At 45.6% G+C, this 11,849-nt stretch overlaps 1 pseudogene; it reads left to right on the top strand.

The window, feature by feature from the left end:
• Positions 1–2,270: 2,270 nt before the first annotated feature.
• On the top strand, positions 2,271–2,750 carry LOC105474003 (centrosomal protein of 19 kDa pseudogene; annotated as a pseudogene).
• The last annotated feature ends 9,099 nt before the right edge of the window (positions 2,751–11,849 follow it).

The raw sequence follows: 11,849 nt of genomic DNA, 5'->3' as shown, positions 1-11,849 counted from the left end.
AGAAAGCAGATGACAGATGAGGGAGCCTCTGTGGAAATGAGGACTATGTCCACAAAGCCCTCCTGGCGAATCCTCCCAGTGTTGAGATTCCAGCGTGTTTATGGGTGGTGGGCTGCAGATGTGCCCTCTTCTCTCTGGAACAGTAAAAGCAAACGCCTCTTTCTCTTCCACCACTGTGTCAGGGAAACAATGGGGTCCTTTAAGTCCATTGGTTCCTTTCCAGGCCAAATGATGACATCATTAAGGCATCTGATTTTCTCCTTACATAAAAGAAGATTAATGGCTAAGACCACAAGAGGAACTATTGTTTTGCCAGCTTTGTTCAAATGTGTGGTTAAAATACTTTCTTTCACAAAACACAACATTGCCCCAGAGGTAACAAAAAAACCCTTCTGTAGTGATGTGCCTTCCCTTCTTGAGCGAGACCACACACAAGAAACTGAGCCGTGCCCACAGTCAATGCTCCTGATTGTCCTGGGTCTCGATTCCTCACCAATAGCCCAGCTGCCAGGAAATTGGAACTGCATGTGAAAAAGCCAAGGTAAAACAAGCCCATCTGCACCATGGTCAGAAAAAAAATTCTGTTTGCCAAATCCTAAGGTCTTCATCCATAAAGAGAGTCAAGGATGCTGAACTGGAAGCCTTGAAAGTGTGAAGGTGGATGGGCGACTTGCACTCTCTCAGGTGGGCTCCGTGCCCTTTCTTATCAGTGATGAATGAATACACTATCTGAGAAGCAATGGAGAAAGCTTATTTCTGAGATAATGATTCCAATCATTTCATTATGTCACCTGTCATGGGGCCCCTGGCATTTTCCCAGCCATGAGCAGAGCCCCCTCTCCATTCTATGGAGTCCTTGGGTCTTAGAGCTGTCGACAGGAATTTGTCAAGGTCTGGAGGAAATTGGGTCTCTGTGGGTGGTTTCCCCACATGGACAGCCAGCTGCGATGGGGTGAAGAATCACTTCTTCAGGCTGTCAGATGCTTTGGTCCTTGGACTGCTCGTAATATTTTTTTCCACAGAGCTAATACAAGATGGGATGCTTCCTCTTTTAACTAGACTTGGCAAGGGTCTTATTGTTCATATAAACAATAGTGAGAAAGACTATCCATGGCTTTTTGAAATATCCTTTGCCCAAATCAATACAAGTGTTTCTGTTCTGAAACCCAGTGTATTAAATTATGTACCAGTGCTGTCTAATGGAAGTTTCCAGGATGATGAAAATATTCCATGCTGTGCTCTCCTACATATATTTGCATGTGGCTAGTGAGTAGCACCTGACCTGTGGCAACTGCAACTGAGGAAGTGACTTTAAATTTTTATTTGATTTGATTCAAATGTGCATAGCCATGTGTCCTCTATATAACTTTTACAGTTATGCATTTGCTTATAAAGTTTAACATGCACTGACACATGACCCAGCAAGCCTATTCCTAGGTATTTATCCAAGAGAAATGAAAGGAAATGAACACACAGAGAATCGTATGCAAAATGTTTGTAGCAGCTTCCTTCAGGATAGCCAGAGATGGGAAACCACACAAATGTCTATCAACTGAGGAGCAGAAAAACAAATGATGGTATAACCATGTAATGGAATATTACCCAAAGGTGAAAAGAAACACACTTCTGACACACAGCAGCACTTTGCTAAGTGAAAGAGTGTCTCATTGTGTGATTTCACTTCTCCAGGGGAGGCAAAGCTATAGAGATGGAAAGCAGAGCGGTGGCTGCCTGGGGGCAGAGGGGAAGGGAGGACCGCTAAGAGGCACAAGGGGCTTTTTCCAAGAATGGACACGTTCTATTTCTCGAATATAGAAAGTGGTGGTTGCGTGACTATGTACTGTATACTGTCACAAAACTCATTGAGCTGTACACTTAGAACGGGTGAATTTTGGTGAGCCCTGGGTGTTGCTGTGGAAACAGCTCAACCAGTGCCCTTCAGGACTCTGAACCCCTACATGCCATCATGGGAGCCAGCATATGGTGCCCTGTGCCGGCCCCACCTCTACTTCCAGGGAGTTCACCCGGCCACGTCAGTAGGACTGTGGCCATTGCCTCTTCTTGCAGTACCAGGCTCTGCCCAGCCTCAAAGTCGACTTAGGTGCTCCTCTTTGCATTGCTGTTGGGTGGGAGCAGCCCCTTCCTGGCAGTATAGATGTTGGTCTGCAGAAGAAGATGCCCTTTCTGTAGTTTTCCAAGGCAGGAAGTCATTATGCAACTTATGCATTTTCATCAGATTTCCTCCGATATCCTCTGAAGTGTGTGTGGGAATGAGGTGCACTGCCAGGAAGTATGGGATCTGATTCTAGCCTCCAGCTAGTGTCTTCATCTATGAGAATGAGATCAAGGGGAGAATTCGCTCACACATTCTGCCAGTTCAAAAGTTTTCGAAGTTTTCAGGTTGCACCCAAGTGGCTGAACAGTTAAAGAATAACCCACGACACGAGAGTTACCCATAACAAGGATTCCTGAGGCATCTAGAGAAGCTTTCCAGTATTTTACGAGGTTACTTGTCGGGGCAGAGTTTGGCAGAAACGATGGGACAAATTCGACCAGAAACAACCATTGATCCTGAAAAAGACCTGAACTTACCAGATAACAAGGAGCTTGCCAAAAGGAAGAGCATCATGGATGAACTTTTTGAGAAAAATCAGAAGAAGAATGATCCAAATTTTGTTTATGACGTTGAGGTCAAAATCCCACAGGATGAGTATCTGCAGTCCTGTGGCTTGGACACAGTCAGCTCATGAGTTCTGATACGAAACACCCAAAAGATTTATTGGGCTAGCAGAATATTCATGTTTATATAAATAACATACATTGGTTCTAGAAAAATCTTTAGAGAACACTAAAATGTATATGTTGAGTCATAAGGGGATTGACTATGTTACTTTTCAAAACCAGGACATTTAGAGCATCTACCATGTAGGTGCAGGAGGAAAATAGGAAAAATGGAATACTTTTTTTTTTTTTTTACTTTTTTGAGACAGGGTTTTTCTCTGTTGCCCAGGTTAGAATGCAGTGGCGAGATCTCAGCTCACTGCAGCCCCCACTTCCTGGGCCCAGGAAGTCCTCCCACCTCAGCCCCCTAAGTAGCTGGGACTACAGGCGTGCACCACCATACCCGGCTAATTTTGTTGTTGTTGTCGTTGTTTGTTTTTTTGTAGAGATGGTGTTTTGCCTTGTTACCCAGGCTTGTCTCAAACTTCTGGACTCAAGCTATCTGTCCACCTCGGCCTCCCAAAGTGCTAGAATTAAAGGCACGAGCCACTGCACACGCCTTTAAGTAGCTTATCATCTAATTGGAGGATATCAAAACTTGTGAAAAGCTAATTAGCAATATTGGGCAACCAAAAGATTAGAGCCAGATACTTGATAATGACTAAAGAAGGTCAGAGCCTAGATGACTGTAGAGTAGAAAAGCAAAGGAAGACTTTGTCCTTTAATGAAGGACTTTACTGCCCCTTGAAATGGTAGTATTTGGGTAGAAGCTTGTGTAGGATTCTAGAGAACAGCAACTGAAAAGAAGGGGAGGAGAGATAATAAAGAGATAAGAAATAAGATATATTTTAATATATCTTATATACACACACACACACACACACACATATATATAACAGTAAGTAAATTATAGTTTGACAAGATTGGGGTGTGGGGGTGATCTGGTTTGACTGTGTCCCCACCCAATCTCATTTTGAATTGTAGTTCCCATAATTCTCACACATCGTGGGAGGGACCCGGTGGGAGGTAATTAAATCATGGGGGTGTTTACCCTTACGCTATTCTCATGATAGTGAGTGAGTTCTCACAAGATCTGATGGTTTTATAAGGGGCTTTTTCCACCTTTGCTCGGCACTTCTCCTTGCTGCTGCCATGTGAAGAAGGACATGTTTTCTTCCCCTTCTGCCATGATTGTAAGTTTCCTGAGTCCTCCCCACCCATGTGGAACTGTGAGTCAACTAAACCTCTTTCCTTTATAAATTACACAGTCTCAGCTATGTCTTCATAGCAGAGTGAGAATGAGCTAATACAGGGGCCATATTTGGCCACCAGGGAATTATCTTTTTGTGTATTTAACTCTGGAGAAGCCTCTGCAAAATGCCCTGCAGCTGCAAGTAGCTGCTACTTGATGGACAGAAGGGGAATTCCGGCCCTTGGGTATCAGGAAATATACACTGAAGACATTCTGAAGCCCTGAACCTCCTCCCAGAAATAACATGTTTGTTTATAAAATGGGAAATCCTCCTACCATAAATGAACAATAGGTACTGCCGGTTTAGGCCTACTCATGACTTTGGATCTACAAGAGAAGATCTTTGTTTAGCAAGGTTATCTGTGATTTCATACATCTATTCTTACTATAATATTGTTTAATTGCTAGAAATTCTATGTTTTCTATAAGAAAATTAATATTCATTGAATAAAACTGTAAAAATAATTTTTAAAATTGGTGAATTTTATTCTATGTAAATTATATTTCCATAGCCGAGCTTTTATAAACTCTATATAGCTTTTAAAATAAAAATTAGGAAATTCATGTCCTTCAGGCTTCATTCTTTACATCTCTCTTTACCTATACAGATGATCACAGAAAACACTAAAAGCCAAGTTGTAGGTAGCATCAGTCAGCCAGTCAGTGAAATTAAACTCTCCTAGATCAGTCAGGTCCATGATTTGAAAAAAAGCAAATGGTTTTCCAAGAAACAATGTGTCCCCTTGGAGCTGTAGTTCCATCCATTACAACGAAGTCAAGCCGAGGCCAGACGAGATCGCCTCATGAGCGGCCTTTGCCCTCTCTGAATGGAATGCTTCAGGCTCAGTGTAGATGCAACACCAGGGACAGAGACAAGTGCCCTGGGGGAACTCCATCACTCCCAGGCTGGACTAGGAAGCAGGGATGGAGCCAGCCAGCCTATGCCCAGATCACCCCTGAGCACAGCCGTGTAGAGGTTAATCTGCTGTGCTTCAAATGCTCACAGCGCCTAGCATGGTGAAGTCAGAAAGGGATCAATTTTCATTAATATGAAGAACCTCACTTTGAGGGATGAGACTGAGCCCGTTAGACCCCTGGAGAGGCACATTCTTAGTGAAGAGTGCAACAAAAGCATTGGATATTAGCCGTAAAGATTGCAGGAGACCCAAACTCTTCCAGGAGCAGAGAGCCCCAATTCAGAACCTCAGGATCATTACTTACCACATGAAGCAGCTCTTACTCCTAGTCACCAGCTGTTAGCATCCAAAAGTGGAATGAGAGTTCCTCATATCCGGAATGACTCCCAGTCTGGAGATCTCCCCTGCCAGGAAGACTGTCCTTATGAAAGCTACCCTCCAGGTGTAAGCTTCAGAAACAGTGGCTGCTGAATGCACAGAGGGCCGGTGAGAGAAGCTGCCTGTGAAAGACAAAGCACTGCACACATGCATTCTCCCCGTTTCCTCCTGAGACCCCACTAAAATACAGCAAAGGTTTTCACCTGTGTCATTTGTTTTATTCTTTAGTCATACATTTCCAAGGGCAAATAGAAGACAAGATGATAGCAAAAAAGATTTGCAAGCCAAAGAGTGGCAGGACCAATTGCAACTGACCTATCCCCCAAAAGAACAGGGAATCCTAACTTAGCAGCTGAATTTGAACCCTAGAGAGCCAGGAAGCTCAGGGATTGGTGGCATCCAGCACTCTGGAAGGGGGTAAGGGTGGGCTAAACACTGGAGGAACAGTTGAAAGTAGATTAAAAGTACAGAGACTCCCAGATCTCCTTACCCTGCCCATCAACCAGATGACCTCACCTCCATCCTGAAAAAGACTGGAGGAACCCCTGGAGGGGAAAACAGACGGCTCTGGTGTGGGGGAAACAGCACCTCTGGGCCAGAAACACTGTTCTGAAGGCACCCAGGGGAAAAAAAAGACATCCAACCTGCTTCTGCCAGGGGGCTCCCAGAACCTCAGCCTTTGAGCTTCTAAGAATGAGTTTGCTGGAGTCTAGGAATCTGAAGCAACATAAGAAAGAAATTCCCCAAATTGAACAGTTCATGCAGAACCCCTAGAGCAAATGCACCTTTTTTTTTTTGGGATGGAGTCTTACTCTTGTCACCCAGGCTGGAGTGCAGAGTAAATGTACCTCTTTTTTTTTTTTTTTTTTTTTGAGATGGAGTCTTACTCTTGTCACCCAGGCTGGAGTGCAGTGGTGTGATCGGGCCTCACTGCAACCTCCACCTCCTGGGTTCAAGCAATTGTCCTGCCTCAGCCTCCTGAGTAGCTGGGATTACAGGTGCCTGCCACCATGCCTGGCTAATTTTTGTAGTTTTAGTAGAGACGGGGCTTCACCATGTTGGCCAGGCTAGTCTCAAACTCCTGACTTCAAGTGATCCACCCGCCTCAGCCTCCCAAAGTGCCGGATTACAGGCGTTAGCAAGTGTACTTTTATCAAGATCGATCTTCCCACGTGGAGCTGCCCACTGGCTTTTTAGAACGTACAAGGAGACAAAAACTTAAAACACAAAAAACAAAAAACTATCAAAATCCCAGCAAGGCCTAAAGAGCAAAAATATAATGCTTTTTAAAAAGTAATGTAAGGGAATAACAAGGCTTCTGAAATTTAGAAGAAGAAGAAGAAGAAGAAGAAGAAGAAGAAGAAGAAGAAGAAGAAGAAGAAGAAGAAGAAGAAGAAGAAGAAGAAGAAGAAGAAGAAGAAGAAGAGGAAGAGGAAGAGGAAGAGGAAGAGGAAGAAGAAGAAGAAGAAGAAGAAGAAGAAGAAGAAGAAGAAGAAGAAGAAGAAGAAGAAGAAGAAGAAGAAGAAGAAGAAAGATATGTAACACTTGATAAACATTTTGAAACTAAAGTTTAAACGATTTTCCAGATCAAAGAAGAAAGGAAAGAGATGGAAGTCAGGAGAGAAAAGATAATTCTAAAACCAGTTCAGGACTCACATCCAAATAATGGGAGTTCCAGAAAAGAGGCTGGTGAATGTGGTGAATGGGTATGAAAATGTAGTTAGAGAGAAGGAACAAGTTCCAGCACTCCATAGTGCAGGAGGGTGACGATAGTTAACAATATCTTATTATATGTTTCAAAGTAGCTAGAAAAGAGGATCTGAAAAGCTCCCAGCACAAAGAAAGGATAAATGTTTGAGGCAATGGATATTCCAGCTAACTTGATTTGATCATTACACATTGTAGGCATGTATCAAAATATCACATGTACCCCATACATATGTGTAATTATTATGTGTCAATTAAAAAAAAAACCAAGAATAAAAAAACAAAAGAGGAAGATAAGACAAAGGCAGGCAAGAGGGAAGTCCAGAACTGAAGTACGTGGGTTCCCAAAGGGCAGGGACCAGCCAGTGCACAGCATAGCAGATGCAAATAGTCTTCCAAGGACACTTTGCCTTGAAATTTCCCAACACCGTGGACAAAAATAACACCTTCCAGCTTTCAGAAAGGGCGGGGGTAGCTTCGGACAAAGGGTCCAGAATGCACTTTGGACTTGGTAAGAGCAATGCTGGGACAATAGAACAGTGTCTTCGAGACTCTGAGGAAAGGTGATTTCCAGCCCAGAATTCTATAGCCCTCAGTCTGAAGAGAGAGAAACACATTTCCAATTGCCTCTGAACACCAATGAAGATGTGCTCCACTGAATTGAGGGAATAAAGCAGGCAACAGAGGGCACAGAATCCAGTAGTGCAGAGGGTGGTCCCACAAGGCAGTGAGACCCCGCGAATCCTCCAGGGTCCTGGGAGGCCAACTCTGCAAGGCCCAGACCTTCCTGCAAGGCTGAGAGGCTTCCATAGCACCCCAGAAAGAGACTTAAGAGTAGAGAGCACTAGGTGGGACATCTGGGGATAAATCACTGTTAATTACGTTGGAAACTAGGCAAATAAAAACCAAGACCATCATTAACTCCTAGAAAACCAGCAGGATGTAGAAAGCTTATATACTCCAGGCTTAACTGATATATTAATCAGGGTTCTCCAGGGAAACCAAACCTGTCGGACATGTTAGCCACACACACACACACACACACACACACACAGACACACACGCATACATACACATACATAGGTATGTATGTATGCATAACAAAAAGATTTATTTCAAGGAATGGGCTGATGTAATTGTGGGGTTAACAAGTCTAAAATCTGTAGGGCAGCTGGCAGGCTGGAAACTCTCAGCCAAGAGCTGACACTGATGTGTGGAGGCAGAATTTCTTCATCCTCAAGGAAGCCTCAGTTTTCTACTTAAGATCTTTCAACTGATTGGATGGGGCCCACTCACATGGCTGAGGGTCCTCTCCTTTGATTAAAGTCAATGATTGCAGACATTAGCCGTTTGTACAAAACACCTTCACAGCAACCCCCAGGTTGGCATCTGAATTAATAGCTGGGCACTAGTGCCTAGCCACATGGACATGTAAAACTAACCATCACAGCTGGGCATTGCATTTACCAGTTTAGATTAATGTAAGCCCTGACTATTGAGTTCACTAAAGTTACCATATCACCTAATTGGGAGGTGGAAGGCAGGACAGGGCTCAGGTGCATTGTGGAGTCAAAGGGGTAAAACAGAGCCATGTCCTAAGGCACTGTGGGGATGTCGCTAGATAAGGACCAGGATAGCTACATCCGGAGGTGCTGTGTGATCTCAGACTTGCAGGTAGATACCAAGAGAATCTGCAGCCGTGGTGAAGGCAGCTGGCCCTGGGAAGTAGGAAATGGTGGTGAAGAGGACCACCATTATCTCGAATGTGCTTTGCAGAACAATTCCTCTTTCAATCTCTGGGCATGTGAAGTGTTGAGAATACAGCAACTAAATGGAAAAAAAAAAACCCAAACATATAAAGGGTGACTTAGGCTCTTCGTTCAGTTCCTCCTGATCCTAGTGTTAATTAATTCCCCCTGGCTTTCTGCTGCTGAGAGTAATTTCCAGGCCTGGAGACCTCTCAAAGTCCCCTGTGTGTAAGATGTCAGAAGGTTCTGCCCATTCCAGCATCCCCAGGCCTCTCTATACACTCTGGGCAATGGACAATGCCCTGGGTGACTCTTAACTGTGAAGAGGAGAAGGCTGAGCTTTTTGGCCAGATGCAAAGCCCTCTTAGGATGGAAGGAGAGGATCCTCTGTCATCTTGGTTTGCTCTGTGAAATTGGATCGGGGTCTTCAGGGAGAGCTGGGAAGGGGATGTGGGGTTTGTGCATGGGGAGAGAAGGGGAGGTCTGGAACAGTGGGAGCTACTTGGGGAGGGGTGGACACTGGTGTGTAAGCTGCCGAGAGGCCTGAGCCACATATGGAGTTGGCGACCACGGGTCTGTGGTGCTGGGCTGAGTTCCTGCAGCCCCACTCAGCATCAGTGTGTGAGACGTGATGCGAGCTGCTGGGCAACCGAAGACAGGGATGCTGTGGGGCCGTGAATCTCCGCAATCAAGCAAAGGGTGGACCTGGGCTGGCAGGATAGGGAGCAGCAACAGGGTTGGGGCCAAGGCTGGGGCCAAGGCTGGGACCGAGCAGCATGGGCAGAGGGAGGGAGAAGGGTAGGGCCTGCAGCGTGAGGCTCCTACTCCGTGCTTCAGCGTGAGCTGCACATGGGTGCTGGGTGGCGGCTGGCAGCATGGGTCTCAAAGGGGAGGAATCTGGAATGTGCAGTTAGCCAGGAGCAGGCTGATCTCTCGCACCCTGTCTCCAACCCCAGGCAGGAACTCTGGAAGAACAAAAGTCTCTAATAGAGAGAGTGGGGCAGGTGCTGGAGCTGTTTAGGAGGTTCAGTCCCAGCGAGGTGGGCAGGATCACGTGGCATGCTGGTTTGTCACATTAGAAAAGAGTGGGTTCAGAGGGTCGAGGGAGACTGTGTTACTAGGAGGGACCTGAGACAGCCTTCAGGAGGGCGTTGAGAGGAGGGGAAGGGATTAGAGTTGGGAGCAGCGGGGAGGAAGATGAGACAAGACAAGGTTGGCATATCTGCTGATAGGCCTGGCCTCATGTAGGCAGGCTCAGGATGGGAGGCTGACAGCACATTAGCAGGGAACCTAGGTCTCGGCGCCCTCACATACAGACACCTCCCCCAACCCAGGCCTGTGCACACAGATACTTCCCCCAACTCAGGCCTCCACATAGACACCTCCCCTAACTCAGGCCTTGATATAGAGACACCTCCCCCAACCCAGGCTTCCACATAGAGACACCTCCCCTAACCCAGGCCTCTACATACAGACACCTCCCCCAACTCAGGTCTGGGCATCCGTTTTCTTTCCAACCTCGTGTGTATTTTTGTTTGTCAGACAACATGACCAGGAAGCATAATGGGTTCATCTTTGAACCGAAACTGCAACAACCAACCAAACCGCCTTGAGGTGATGTTCCCAGTCTGTAGATGAGGTGCCTGGTAAAATCTGCTTGTCTCTTTGAGTCATTTGGGTTTTAATTTTATTCATTTTATTTTAAGTTTGAAAACAGCCTCAAATCATTTTTTAAAGACCTACACACACTTTAAGTAAAAATTATTAACTAATTCACCACCGTCTTTTAGTTTGATGAAAAGTATAGCCAAGTCCCAAATGATAAATTAGGCTAATAACCAGCAATTATTAGTTTCATTTTGAATTTCTTTGGGACTTAAGCCAAACATAAACTGGAAAAAATTGTTCTAATTTAGAAGACAGAAAAATGAACTGACCAAATCTAATATTTTAAAAGTATTTTTCAAAAATGGCAGGAGAGTCCAGCGACAGGCAGAATAACCATGCCCAGCCCCAAAATGTTCACATCCTAATCCGTGACATCTAATCTCTCAACATCTGACTTTACATTTTGCACTTGGCAGATGTAATTCAGCTAAGGATCTTGAGAAGAGGAGGTGACCCTGGAATAGGTGAGTGAGACCAGTGTTATCACAGGGTTTTATTTTTTATTTTTTATTTTTTTGAGACAGAGTCTTGCTCTGTCACCCAGGCTGGAGTGCAGTGGTGTAACCCTGGCTCACTGCAACTTCCGCCTCCCCAGTTAAAGTGATTCTCCTGCCTCAGCCTCCCGAGTAGCTGGGACTACAGGTGTGCGTCACCACACCCGACTAATTTTTTATATTTTAGTAGAAACGAGGTTTCACCACATTGACCAGGATGGTCTCGATCTTCTGACCTCGTGATCTTCCCTCCTTGACCTCCCAAAGTGCTGGGATTATAAGCATGAGCCACTGCGCCAGGCCCATCACAGGGTTTTTATAAGAGAGAGGCAGGTCAGAGTCACAGAGAGCAATGCGAGGACACACTTTGAGATGGAGAAGGGGACCATGAGACAAAGAATGCAGGTGGCCTCTAGATGCCAGGAAAGGCAAGAACGAATTGTCCCTCGAGTCCCGGGAAGGAACGCAGCTCTGCCGACACCTTGATTCTAGCCTGTAAGACCCATGTCAGGCTTCTGACCTCAGCATGGTGAGATAAGTTTCCATTGTTGTAAGCCATTAGGTTTGTGGTAGTTTGTGACAGCAGCAATGAGCAGCAGACACAAGTCCATCTCTTAATATAAAATATTAAGCCTGGAAAGGCAAAAGAGTCTCTGAACTGACCGTGGACTCACACTTCATGTAGATCAAGTTTCCTCTCCATTCCCGCCACTGGGGACTCTGCAGACTGCCAGGGGATGAGAAGATTCCACTGCCCGGACACTGGTCAGTGGAGTCAGTGGAGTCAGTGACGAGATGGTGGCTTAGATGAGAGACCCTTCCACCCAGCTCACCCACTGTGCTGTGACTCCAGAAGGACCCAGAGCCCCTGGCGACACCAATCACAGTTGAGGCCCTCGGGATGTAGCTGTTCCTGGGGTCTGGGCTCCCTGCTCCTGGGGCCGCCTCAACCCTGCCCATTGCT

This window comes from Macaca nemestrina, chromosome 11 (genome assembly GCF_043159975.1).
Source record: "Macaca nemestrina isolate mMacNem1 chromosome 11, mMacNem.hap1, whole genome shotgun sequence".
Lineage (NCBI taxonomy): Eukaryota > Metazoa > Chordata > Mammalia > Primates > Cercopithecidae > Macaca > Macaca nemestrina.
This window is presented reverse-complemented; position numbering and strand designations above follow the sequence as displayed.